Below are 12,724 nucleotides of genomic sequence, written 5' to 3'. Positions count from 1 at the left end.
TCCATTTGTGCCATAGCGTTTGGTGCTATGTGTAGCTAAGATTCTTCAATTTAGCAAACTTCTTCCTTTTGAGTCTTTTGTCTTCTTCTTCTGTCCTCCTTCATCTCACCACCACTCTCATTCTCCCAGTCCTTAATCTCATTTTTGAGGGGAGAGGAGCCTTTGTCCATAGAAGCTTTCTTGTGTTAAATCAAAAAGTTCTCCCTGCCAAGAAGACAATCCACACGGCGGCGACAGGAGACTCCCTCAGGAAATGAATGTTGTAATAGGCCTCTCTTCTGCCTGCATGTTCATCTCCTCTTAAAACCACCATCTGAATGTGCCTTATATCTGTTTGAACTAACAGAGTAGATATTCGTCATCATTTCCCTAGAAGGGGAAATATAAAGGGTCCCTATTTTCACTGTCTAGTTATCATTATCTCTCCCTTTTGAATTCTGCTGGAAGCTTTTCAATTTTGTATCCTGGCTGCCAATGCTCTCACCTTTGCTTATTGTCCCAAATCGTTAAAGGAGGCCATCTGCTCATATCTTCATGAGGCACACCTGGTCAGATGATAGCCCTTCTACAGTGGCTTAAATATCACCCCTGGACCTGTGCTTCTGAATTCACATATGCCGTGTTTGGCCTGCTTGCTTGTTTGTGTGTTGTGGCCTCAGCATGGTGCCTTGTCTATGTTCGTCTGAAGAGAAGGGGAAGTCCATTCTCCATGCTACTGAGATTGTCAGCTAAGAATAAAGGCCAAGATTACTTAATGCCTCCGGTGGACCTTCTGTGTATCCATTTCTACTTTCTGATCCATGTTTTCACCATCTAATAGCTGAAGCTTTCTAAGAGTACAGGTAGTCCTCAACTTACGACCACAGTTGAGGCGAGCAATTCTGTTGCTAAGTGAGGAATTTTTTAAGTGAGTTTTGCCCCATTTTACGATTTTTCTTGCCACATTCCTTGAGTGAATCACTGTGGTTAGTAACACAGTTGTTAAGCGAATCTGGTTTTCCCGCTGACTTTGCTTGTTGGGAGTTTGCAAAAGGGGATCACATGATCCTGGGACATTGCAACCATCATAAATGTGAGTCAGTTATCAAACATCCGAATGTAAATACGTGACTCTGCACGACGTTACTGCAATGTGCACTATGCGCAGTAAGTCACTGCAACAGTTGGAAGTGTGAAAAATGACCACAAGGCACTTTTTTCAGTCCCGTTGTAACTTCGAACGGTCACTAAATGAACTGTTGTCAGTCAAGGACTGCCTGTATAGGAAATACACGGAGCAAACTGCATTTCTTCTGTTTTCACATGTGATCCTGCTTTACCAGTATAGATATAATACGAATTTTGTCTGCATAACCTCTTAACATTCCTTTGGATTGCAGTTGGAGTGATTATTATTATGGTTGGTTGCACAGTCATCCAGATGATTAGATTGGGTTTGGCATTTTTTTTATCCACTTATCAAGTTCCTCCTAAGGACCTGGAATAGACACACTTTGTGGAATATTAAATTTATCATCACAGAACGTAAGCTGTTCCAAGTAAAGCTGCCTTTTGCAATTGACAGATAGCGATTTTTGTGAATGCCAATGGTATTCAATAGTTCTTGAGATTGTTATTATTATATCGCACACTGATGGTCAATGCAAAGGACAGAACATATCTAATACTCCAGCTTTTTATATTCCCCATAACAACAAGCAGTGGTGAAATTCAATTTTTTTTTACTACCAGTTCTGTGGCCGGGGAAGGATATTGCAAAATCCCCATTCCCACACTACTCTGGAGCCAACCAGAGGTGATATTTTCCGGTTCTCTGAACTACTCAATATTTCCACTGTCGGTTCTCCAGAACCTGTTGAATTTCACCCCTGACAACAACCCTGTGAGAACGGGCTGAAAGAGAGTGACTAGCCCAAAATCCCCCAGCCACCTTTTGTGCCTAAGACAGAATTGGAACTCACAGTTTCCTGGCTTCCAAGCCAGCATCTTAACCACTACAGCAAACTGGTTCTAACTATGAGTATCTAGGAGCCCCAAATTTTATCTCTCCGTGTCTAAATCCATGCAAGCTTCTATGTAAAGAGATGGTTTCAGCTGTCAGGAATTTTTACTGTGAGTAGTAGAGATCATTTAGCTAGTTTAGTGGATTTCACATATTCTGTGAAGGCATAATACTTATTGCTTCATTTATGTCCAGTATGTATGAACCCAGTCCCTTGTTTGTAAATCAAAATGTATGGCAAAATATATAGATTTAAGCCATTAAAATAAACCTTGGTTTTGCGTGATCCATAAATGCAGCTGGGCTTGGTCCAAGGCAGTGTTGAACCTCAGCAACTTCAAGATGTGTGCACTTCAACTCCCAGAATACCTCAGTATAGCTGGAATAAGACAACCTTCTATGGGTGACCCATCTAGCCAAAAATACTCCATCTAGCAAGTGGGCCATTTAAACCTTGCTGCAAAGAGGAAATGTAACTCCCAAAAGAGGAAACAGAAGGACACCGTTCCAAGTCCAATGCAAATTCAGAACGCTCCACTGATTTAAATAGAAATAACAAGGCTTTGGACAGAAACGGAGACAAAAAAAAACTTGATTCAACTTCCCAAACACGCTGTTGATGCATACATAACTCAATTCTCGCTCCAAGATTGCAGTCTGAATCTGGTTGCCTAAAAAAACAGTTTTGCCCATACTGATGAGTTGGGATTACAACAGGGGTGGGTCCTTACGGGGTCGCCCAGGTGTTGGAGAACCCATAGCTAACATTATGGCTGGCTTGGAGAACTTCTAAATCCCACCCCTGGCTGGTTCCGCCCACCCTGCGAGTCTCCACATGGCCTATTTTGGATGCGAGGTAAGTGCAGGGCCCATGTGGAGGCTTGGGGAGGGGGCAAAACGGGCCTCCGGAACCTGCAGGAGCTGAAAATGCCCCCCCACCCCGTCCTACCATGGTGCAGGAGGCTGACTAGGCTGCACCCACCCAGCAACCGGGCAGAGAACCCGTTGTTGAAATTTTTGAAGCCCACCTAGATTACAGTTTCCACAATTGCTGGCACTGAATGTTCTGGAGCAGTGCACCCCCAACCTTCTGGGCACCAGGGACCAGTTCCATAGAGAGGTTTTTTCCACGGACTGGAGGGGCATGTGCTGCCTACATCCTGCGGATGGGGCTTTATTTATTTGGCATGTCGCTGCCCGGTGCCTGCCCACGGAATGGGGATTGGGGACCCCTGTTCTGGAGGCCTCCACACTCTGGGAAGGCACCTCCTTGGAAACAGTTCGCATTAAGAAGACTCCCAAGTGGATTTCTGTTGTCGCATTTTATTTCAGAGGTGTATTCTCTGTAACAAGCAGGCAACGAGATGGCTCAGTGGTTAAGATGCTGGGCTTATCGGCTGGAAAGGTCAGCAGACGGTTCGAATCCCTAGCACCACGTAACGGAGTGAGCTCCTGTTACTTGTCCCAGCTTCTGCCAACCTAGCAGCTTGAAAGCATGCAAAAATGCAAGTAGAAAAATAGGAACCACCTTTTGTGGGAAGGTAACAGTGTTCCGTCCGCCTTTGGCATTTAGTCATGCCGGCCACATGAACACGGAGACGTCTTTGGACAGCGCTGGCTCTTTGGCTTTGAAACAGAGATGAACACCACCCCTAGAGTCGGGAACGACTAGCACATATATGCGAGGGGAACCTTTACCTTGATACACAAAAAAAGTTGAGACACAAAGTGCGGTGAAGAGCAACGAAGATATGGGGTCTGGAAGCTAAAGAGAGAAAGATCAGGGACCCCAGGTCTGAAAGCAGTTTTCCAATATTTGAGAGGCTAACGCAAAGAAGAGGGGAACAACTTGTTCTGCAAAGCAGCTGAGGGCAGGGCAAGAAGTAACAGATAAAAGCTTATCAAGGAGAGAAGCAACCTAGAACTAAGGAGAAATTTCCTGACAGTGAAGAGGGTTAACTAGTGGGGCAGCTTCCCTCCAGAAGTTGTGGTTGCTCCCAACACTGGAGGGTTTTAAGAAGAGGTTGGATAACCATTGGTTTGAAATAGTATAGCACCGTGATGGCGGACCTATGGCAGAGGTGGCACGCGGAGCCATATTTGCCGGCATGGCAGCCCTTGGCAGCCCTCAGCTCCAGTGCACATGTACGGGCCGGCTAGCTGATTTTCGGCCTTCTGGAGGGCCGGAGGAGGCTGTTTTAGCCTTCCCCAGGCTTCAGGAAAGCCTCCGGAGTCTAGAGAGGGTGAAAAACAGGCCCGATGGGTCAACTGGAAGTCCGTTTGGCCCATTGGGCCTGTTTTTCGCTCTCTGGGAAGCCAGGGGAGGCTATTTTTGCCCTCTCCAGGCTTTAGGAAAGCCTCCAGAGCTTGGGAAGGGTGAAAATTCCCCCCACACGCACACACACAGAGGTCACTCGCACAGGTGCAATGGGGGGAGGTTGCTTGTGCATGTGCAGGCGGGGAGGTCACTTGTGAGGACCCGGATTGTTGTTGGGGGCAATATGCTGACTCTGTAAACCGCTTAGAGAGGGCTGAAAGCCCTATGAAGCGGTATATAAGTCTACTGTTATTATTATTATTATTATTGTGCTTGTGGAGGTCAGTGGGCACAGGTGCATGTGTGATAGCATGCACACACAGAGTTTTGACACACAGTTAGAAAAAGGTTAGCCATCACTAGCAAAGCATTTCCTGCTTGAGCAGAGGGCTGGATTAGAAGATTTCCAAGGTCCCTTCCAACTCTTGTTATTCTGTTTATGCCTCATTCTGGGTAGCATTATGCCTTGGTTTTGATTCCTTCCTTTCCCACTCTTTAACACGCTGCAGCTGAAACGGGCTTCTCATTTAATTCAGCAGGTTTTTAAGGTTTTTAATCCCCCCCCCCACATCCTCACACGGCTTCTTGGATCCAGACACTAAGCAGCCCTTCCTGAACTCCAATCCCGCGCCCCCCCCCCCGTTTGATTTAGGTGGGGAAATGAAGTGAGCTGATCCAAGGGTGTGAGCACAATTCAATCCTGAGACGGCAGCTGCAAGGACCAGCAGATTTCACAGCAGCCCTGAAAGACACAACGTGACAGATGTGCGGTTGCAAAAAAATAGCAGAGAACAAAAGGAACGTCTGCCGCTGGGGCCCCTTCCTATGACTCAGGGCTGTTTCCCCCCCAGGATGACGTGAGGCTGACACATCCTGCCTGCAAAGGGATGAAAACCCATCAGGATAAATGCAGAATTGGCTGCTGGCCGTTTGCTATTGAGCCGGCATGAAATTATTTTCCCCCCCCTGGTCTGTGAGGGGAACAGAGGGGAAAAAAACAAACCCCAGATTAGAAAGCAACGCGCTTCCGTTTAATCATTCTTGAAAGTCAACTTTCTAAATCCCCGCCCATCTGGGATCACCAGACTCCTGGTGAGTTCCCATTAGTTCTTTATGCTGCTCTCTGGCACTTGGCCCAGATTGGGTCTAACCACAGTTTCCATAAGCCACAACGCCTCTGAGGTTGCACCTGTGTAGAACTCCCTCCAGGCTATTTCAAGGAATGCAAAATCAGCTCATTAATTATACTGCTGGCCTCGACAGATACTTTATTAGGATCTACCAGGACAAAAGAACAAAAGAGAGAGAGAGGGTGAGAGCAGGAACAGGCAGCCTTCCTTCGATAGCTCAGCTGGTAGAGCGGAGGACTGTAGAAGCCTGCTTGAGTCATCCTTAGGTCGCTGGTTCGATTCCGGCTCGAAGGAAATTGTTTTTGGAGCCATTTTGTTCTCGTGCTTAAGGCACCTGTCTGGAAAACAGGAAACAGTGAGTTCTAGTCCTGCATTAGGCACAAAGCCAACTGGTGGACCTTGGAACAGCCACTGTGTCTCAGCCCAACCTACCTCATAGGGTTGTTCTAGGGAAAGTAGGGAGGAGGAAGTTGTGTTAGAAAGGAGGGAGAAGGGCAGTTCAGAAATGTAAACACAAATAAATAAATCTTTTCCCAGGTTATTAGTAAAAAATAAAGGCAGGATACAAACTAACTATTAAATTGGAGAATACCGCCTTTAATATGGAAGCAAAGGCTTGGAGCTCTGATGCTGCCACATGACTCAAATTGAAACTTCTTCCCTACAAGACATTTTTTTTCATCTCCCAGCAATTACAGTCCCAAAATATGAGGTTATCTAACTTAGAGGTGGGTTCCTACAGTGCCTATTCGGTCTAGTTCGGCTGAACAGGTAGTAACTCTGGCGGACAGGTGACCGTACCTCTTCTATGATCAGCAGCACCATCTTGATTTTCTGTTCTGCACATGCGCAGAACAATCGTCATTCAAAAAGTGTAATTTTTTTTTTTTAAATGTTGTGTGCATGTGCAGATCGTTTTAAATGAAAATGCGCTTGTGCACAGAGCAAACCTTTTTACTAGCAAACCAGTAGTAATGGCAGCCGGAACCCACCCCTGATCTAACATAAATGTATACAGATAGTCCTTGACGTACAGCCATGACTGAGCCCAACATTTCTGTTCCTACACAGGACAGTTGTTAAGCGAAGTTTGGCGCATTTTACAACCTTTCTTGCCACAGTTATTAAGCGAATCATTGCAGTTGATGAGCTAGTAACAGGGTTGTTAAGTGAATCCGTCTTCCCCATTGAGTTTGCTTGTCAGAAGATCGCAAAACGTGATCACATGACCCCGGGACCAGAGGTGGGATTCTCTCTGGTTCGGGCGAACCGGTAGAGGTGGCTGTGGAAGGCGCCGCCCACACACCTCAACGGAATACGCGAGCACTGCACACGCGCAGAAGACAGTGCGCATGCACAGACACAGTGCAGGCGCTCACATTTGCAAACCGGTAGGGAAGGTAAGTGAATCCCACCGCTGCCCGGGACACTGCAGCCGTCATAAATACATGCGTTCATTTTGATCATGTGACCATGAGGATGCTGGGGTGGGATTCAATTTTTTTTACTACCGGTCCTGTGGGTGTGGTTTGGTGGGCATGGCATGGCATGGCATGGCTTGGTGGGCATGGCAGGGGAAGGATACTGCAAAATCCCCATTTCCCTCCCGATCAGCTGGGACTAGGGAGGCAGAGAACAGATGTGGGTGGGGCCAGCCAGAGGTGGCATTTACCGTTTCTCCGAACTACTCAAAATTTCCGCTACCGGTTCTCCAGAACTGGTCAGAACCTGCTGAATACTACCTCTGGGTCATACATGTGCAAAACGGCCATGTCACTCTTTTCAGTGTCGTTGTAACTTCGAATGGTCACTAAATGAACGGATGCAAGTCGAGGGTCACCTGTACTCAGATTTTACATTTTTCTCTCCGTCGGTGTGTTTCTCAACCTTGACAACTTACACGTGTGGACTTCCAGATCCCAACAAGGACCTCACATGCTGCATTTTGGGATTGTGTGTGTCCAAGATACTTGGTTTAAAAAGTAGCCTAGTGAATGCCCGCACATTTCATAGTTTACTACATCAGCCGAACCCCAGCTATCTGATTCTGATTCACATACACATTCGAAATTAACCTACAGCGAATTTTATTCTAAAATAGTTTCACAAATCCGTGTGTGCCGGATGACATGGCTTCATGTGCCACTTTGAGCATGCATGCCATAGGTTCACCATCATGGCTATAGGGCTTCCCCATTTCCTCCTTCTTTCTATAAAGTGGGGTAGGAAGTTAGCACGCACCCATCTCCTAGAAGAAATAAATATCCTAGGAAATATTGAAAAGGCAGAATATTATATTTCCCTGGATCAGAAATGGAGAAACATGTTTTTAGGCAGGAAGCCGACTCACTCTTAATAGCCCCCACCTTTGTCAATGGGCCATTAAAATGCCTGAGCCAGTCTATTCTACATAACAAAGATCTCCCCCTTCAGCTCCAGGGTGATGGGATTAAGGCATGATAGTATTAGCCCTTTACCTAACTCATCACATGGCATCTGAGAACTCAACCAAACCTGGGACTCAAAACATAGCCTAGAGAGTTGCTCCTGCATGGCCCTATGGGAGTCTGACAACCAATCAGAATAAATTTCTTACACAGGAACAGGAAACAGAGAGGTGGGGCCGAACAGAGAGCATAAAGCCAGGAACTTTCAGCCCTTCGCCCTTTTTCTTCTTCTTCACCCAACATCTGGAAGCTTGTGATCCCCCTTTTCTGAGGAGCTCAAGCCATGTGATCCTGTTTACCATTAAACCATCTTTCCAAGCAGCCTCCATGTTTCCAGTGTCTTTTTCCCCACTTGGAGCTGAACCCAGAAGGACATTTCTTCCAACAGTGGAATCTGAGCCAAGAGCCAAGGTGGCGCAGTGGTTAAATGCAGCACTGCAGGCTACTGCTAGATCAGCGGTTCAAATCTCACCAGCTCAGGGTTGACTCAGCCTTCCATCCTTCCGAGGTGGGTAAAATGAGGACCCAGATTGTTGGGGGCAATATGCTGACTCTCTGTAAACCGCTTAGAGAGGGCTGAAAGCCCTATGAAGCGGTATATAAGTCTACTGCTATTGCTATCTATCTTTCCATGCAAAGCAATAGTATTCAGGCCACAAAGAACTTTCTTTATATGTCAAATATGCCACATGTCCTTTTTTTTCTAGACCAATGGAAAGATAATCTGATCCAGTGTTTCTTAAACTTAACAAGTTTAAGAGATGTGGACTTTTCAACTCCCAGAATTCCCCAGCCAGCTTCTTGGATGAGAAGTGAAATATGTTCAAGGGGGAGCGGGGAATCAAGAAAGTCCAGTTGCCTTTTGGAAAAAGCACCTTTCAGACAACCATGTCCTGGGGATTGAGAATCTCCACAGACAGACTCCAAAGTTCTGTAAAGCATTTCTTAGCATGAAAAGGCATGGGTCAACAGAGTTGATTCAGCAATTCATTAACCGAATTATGTCAAAATAAGGCTTTTTTTGCATTTTCCAACACACTGAGCCAATTTGGACCAAGACTATGCAATCATATCCCCCCAAGTTTAGAATGAAATATTTAAATGGCAAAGCTTTCTTTTATGCTTACAGATATTTCTCATTTACCTTCATTTTGAATAGAGCTGGTGGGGGGGTGGCTGAGGGGACGGCGCAATGGTGGTCATGGCTGGGTGGGTGAGGCCATGGTGGATGTGACACAGAACTTGTGTCAGCGGGGGGGGGGGCATCTGTGGTGGTCAAGTGCTAAGGCAGGACTTCCCTGAGACCCCCCCTCCACATCCCAGGAGGACGGCCTCCTGCAGCATTCTGGCTGCCAAAAAGCAGTGCAGCCCCGCGGGCGCCCTGTTTTTGCTAGCAGAGGCACCAAGGGCCAGTCCTTTGCTATTTCCAGGCCGCCCCTGCAAGCCAGATCTAAACACCCTGCAGGCCGGATCCAGCCCACAGGCCTTGAGTTTGACACCCCTGCACTGGTTAATCATCCTCACCATTAGGAAGTGTTTCTTTAATTGTAGGTTGCTCCTCTCTTTGAGGAGTTTCTACCCATTTGTCTTGCCTTCCTTTCCATTCTCAATCTGTTAGTTGCTCCTGCAAGCAACAGAGCTGGTCTCCCCAGTCATGTGGTTAGAAAATAAATCTGGTGAAGCACGCACAAAGTATGATAGCTCAACACAGCGTGACCCACTGGAGCCTGGCCTGTATAGGAAGGCTGAACCAAACCCCGCCTCCCTTCCTTCTCTGGCAGCCTCTTTCCCATCTGCCACATGGAGCAGCCTGCTTAGCATTTCCTCCGCCTGCTTTTTGCAGCCTTTGTTTACAGAGGGGGACAAAAGTGTACCCCAGAAGGAAATAATAAGAGCGTTTTTCTCCCTATACCTCTGAGCAAATCCAGAAGGCAGTCCCTTTGACACGGTGCCAATCTTGTCACAATTCATCCACACTCTTAACTGATGTCTTCCATATGTGCTAGGCTCTACTTTTCATGGTTTGTGTATAAATGGAATTGCAACCGGAGACATTTGGAGGGCACTCTGCCAGAATAGTGTGGAATAGAGATGTAGTTCAGGGTTGTGCAAACTTAGGAACTTTAAGACTTGTGGACTTTAACTCTCCGAATTCTCCAGCCAGAATTCTGGGAGTTGAAGTCCACAAGTCTTAAACTTCCCAAGTTTGCACAACCCTGGTGTAGTTACTGGTGGCTTCCCCCCCTCCCCCCCACTCAATGCTGATCAGTTGCTTCACAAAAAGTGTTTTGACTGGTGCCAGGTCTCTATAGCCTCAGGCAGAGAAGGGCTATTCTGCACTCCTCCCTCAAATGTTCTTTAAAATACAGATTTCCCAGCATTCCTTTAGGAACCTCCAATATGCAAACTCTGGTTACTCATCCTAAAATGAATCCTCTTTATCTGGAGCTTCAAAATTTGCTGTTTGTTGGGAAGATGTGTAGCTCAAAGTCAGTCTACATCTGACTTTGGGGATATTTCTTCATAACCAAACAAAAGTGTATTTTCTGTGCAGTTCACACCCCTTGCTCGCTGAGTCTGGATCTCACAAAGCAAAGTCCACGTTTTGTAATTCACCTGTGCCCCATTTTGACTGGCAGACTGCTGCAGGAGGCCATTACGCCCGCCTGGCCACGCCCCCAGCCCTTCAAGATCATGGAGTTTGACACCCCTGGTGTCGTAGTTAAAGGGGCTGGCTTAGAAACCAGGAGGCTTGTGAGTTCAAGTCCTGCCTTAGGCATGAAAGAAAGCCCATGAGGTGACTTTGGGCCAGTTACTCTCTCTCAACACAATCCACCATTGTTTTGGGGAAAATAGAAGGAAGGAGTATTAGTTAGAGATCAAAGTTAATAAATCAAGGCTGATCCTCGCCTCAATTCAAGCAGATTCGGATCTCTTTAGGACATGGCAGTAGTTGGTGGGGGGGGGGGACAGCAGGAAACCTTGAGGCTGTACACTAGACTGGGAATTTGAACTCCTGGAAGGAGAAATCTTTAACATGCCCATTAAGTTATCTGAAGAAAATGTGAAGCAAACTTTTGACTTTAGAACAGCAGAGGTTTTAGGCATCCGAGGTTTGATATAACCGAGCCATAGTTCAGTGTTTAAACACCAGCCTTTTCAGGGTAAGAGGCCAGGATCAGAGCCCATTTACCCAGTGCATTTTAAAAAAAATATTTTTCTCCTGAAATCTAGGTTTATGCGAGCACAGGGGAAGGATAGTGACTTAATAAAAATATTGTTCTGACCTAGGATTCCGGAGAGCTTGAAGCAAACTCCTTGTCCCAACAAAAAACCCTTTTATTAATTTTATTGTGAATTCTGCTCATTCACATCCAGCAAAGTCTTTCAAGAGAGGATTTACACTCACAGACCTTATCTGGCTTGGAGAGCTGACTGGCTAATATCTGCAAAACACGTCAAGGAGTCTCAAACCAATTAAGTGAACTAATTGTCTCCTGCAAACTCCACTCCCCTTTCGCTCTTTTATTTCCTCTGGGAGGGGCCATTCATTGTCCACCCATGGCCTTACTCCCAAGTTGACCATTTTTTTAGCTGTTCCCTTCATCTGGCAACTCTGCGCATGCACACACTGGGAACAGGCTCCAGCTGTTCGTCTGCCTCACTGATGTCTGACTCTGAAGGCAGCTGATAACTGGCCTACGGCTCTGGTCCCCTTCTTGCCTCCGACACAGAGCCCTCCTCAGAGCCTTCCCCAGACTCTAGGACTGGCCCACGTCCCCCTCCAATCTCCTCACTATCAGAATCTGCTGCCATCTTTGCTGGCTGCTGGCAGGCCACAAATATATCATTATCTAAAATACAAATGTTATGAACATTAAAATGTCAGTGGAATTCATCAGGGCAGGGGCTCATTAAGCCAACCAGCTTCTGAGAAATTGCTTATAGAAAGTCCCACCACTCACGATGGGTCAACTGGCTGGCCAACAAAATTGATCTAACAAGGCAAGGAATAAGGAACAAGGCTGCTGAATTAAATGAGAATAAGTTGGGTATATTATTTAATGCATCAATATTGTCTCTCCAGTGGTAGGTGACAAAGAACCAACAGCACTCTTTTCTGTAAAAAAAAGGACTGTGTTCCCTCCTTTCCGGCATTTTCCATGTAAATAATTTACCTCTATAGCTGGTAACAAGGGACATGGTGGCTCAGTGGCTAAGACGCCGAGCTTGTTGATCAGAAAGATCGGTAGTTCAGTGGTTAAAATCCCTAGTGGCACGTAATGGACTGAGCTCCCACTACTTGTCCAAGCTTCTGCCAACCTGGCTTGAAAGCACGTAAAAATGCAAGTAGAAAAATAGTAACCACCTTTGGTGGGAAGGTAACAGCATTCTGTGCTCCTTTGGTGTTTAGTCATCCCAGCCACATGATCATGGAGATCGTCTTCAGACAGCGCTGGCTCTTCAGCTTTGAAATGAAGATGAGCAGCGCCCCCTAGAGTCGGGAACGACTAGCACATATGTGCGAGGGGAACCTTTACCTTTGCTGGTAACATGTTTTCCAGTCATCAGATTTCCAGATCTTAAGCAGCCAATTCCAGAATCTGCAGATTCTTCCTTTGCTCCAACTTCTTAGCCAGCCTTCCCATTGCTTTCTCTAGAGCTTACCAGTTAGGAAATTCCACTTGTTTGGGTTTTTTTTTTTAATGGATGAATGGGGCTCTTCCCTCAAGGGGATTGATCAGATTCACTCAACGCAAAGGAAACATTTAAAAAAACAACTTTTATTTATGCACAGGACTTTTTCAAATATGAACAAGGATTTCTT

General features: G+C 46.2%; 1 protein-coding gene and 1 non-coding gene across 2 annotated transcripts in view; one reads left to right on the top strand and one right to left on the bottom strand.

Annotated features, from left to right (window-relative positions):
* The window catches only part of LOC116503304 (zinc-binding protein A33-like), a 902,198-nt gene that overhangs the window by 418,262 nt on the left and 471,212 nt on the right, over window positions 1-12,724 (bottom strand). The window lies entirely within an intron of this gene.
* On the top strand, window positions 5,656-5,743 carry TRNAY-GUA. The gene is given in 2 exon segments: window positions 5,656-5,692; window positions 5,708-5,743. It is a non-coding gene; the product is annotated as a tRNA-Tyr (tRNA).

The sequence above is a fragment of the Thamnophis elegans genome, chromosome 2 (assembly GCF_009769535.1).
Source record: "Thamnophis elegans isolate rThaEle1 chromosome 2, rThaEle1.pri, whole genome shotgun sequence".
NCBI classification, from domain to species: domain Eukaryota; kingdom Metazoa; phylum Chordata; class Lepidosauria; order Squamata; family Colubridae; genus Thamnophis; species Thamnophis elegans.
Note: the sequence above shows the minus strand (reverse complement) of the source record. Positions and strands in the feature narration are given on the sequence as shown.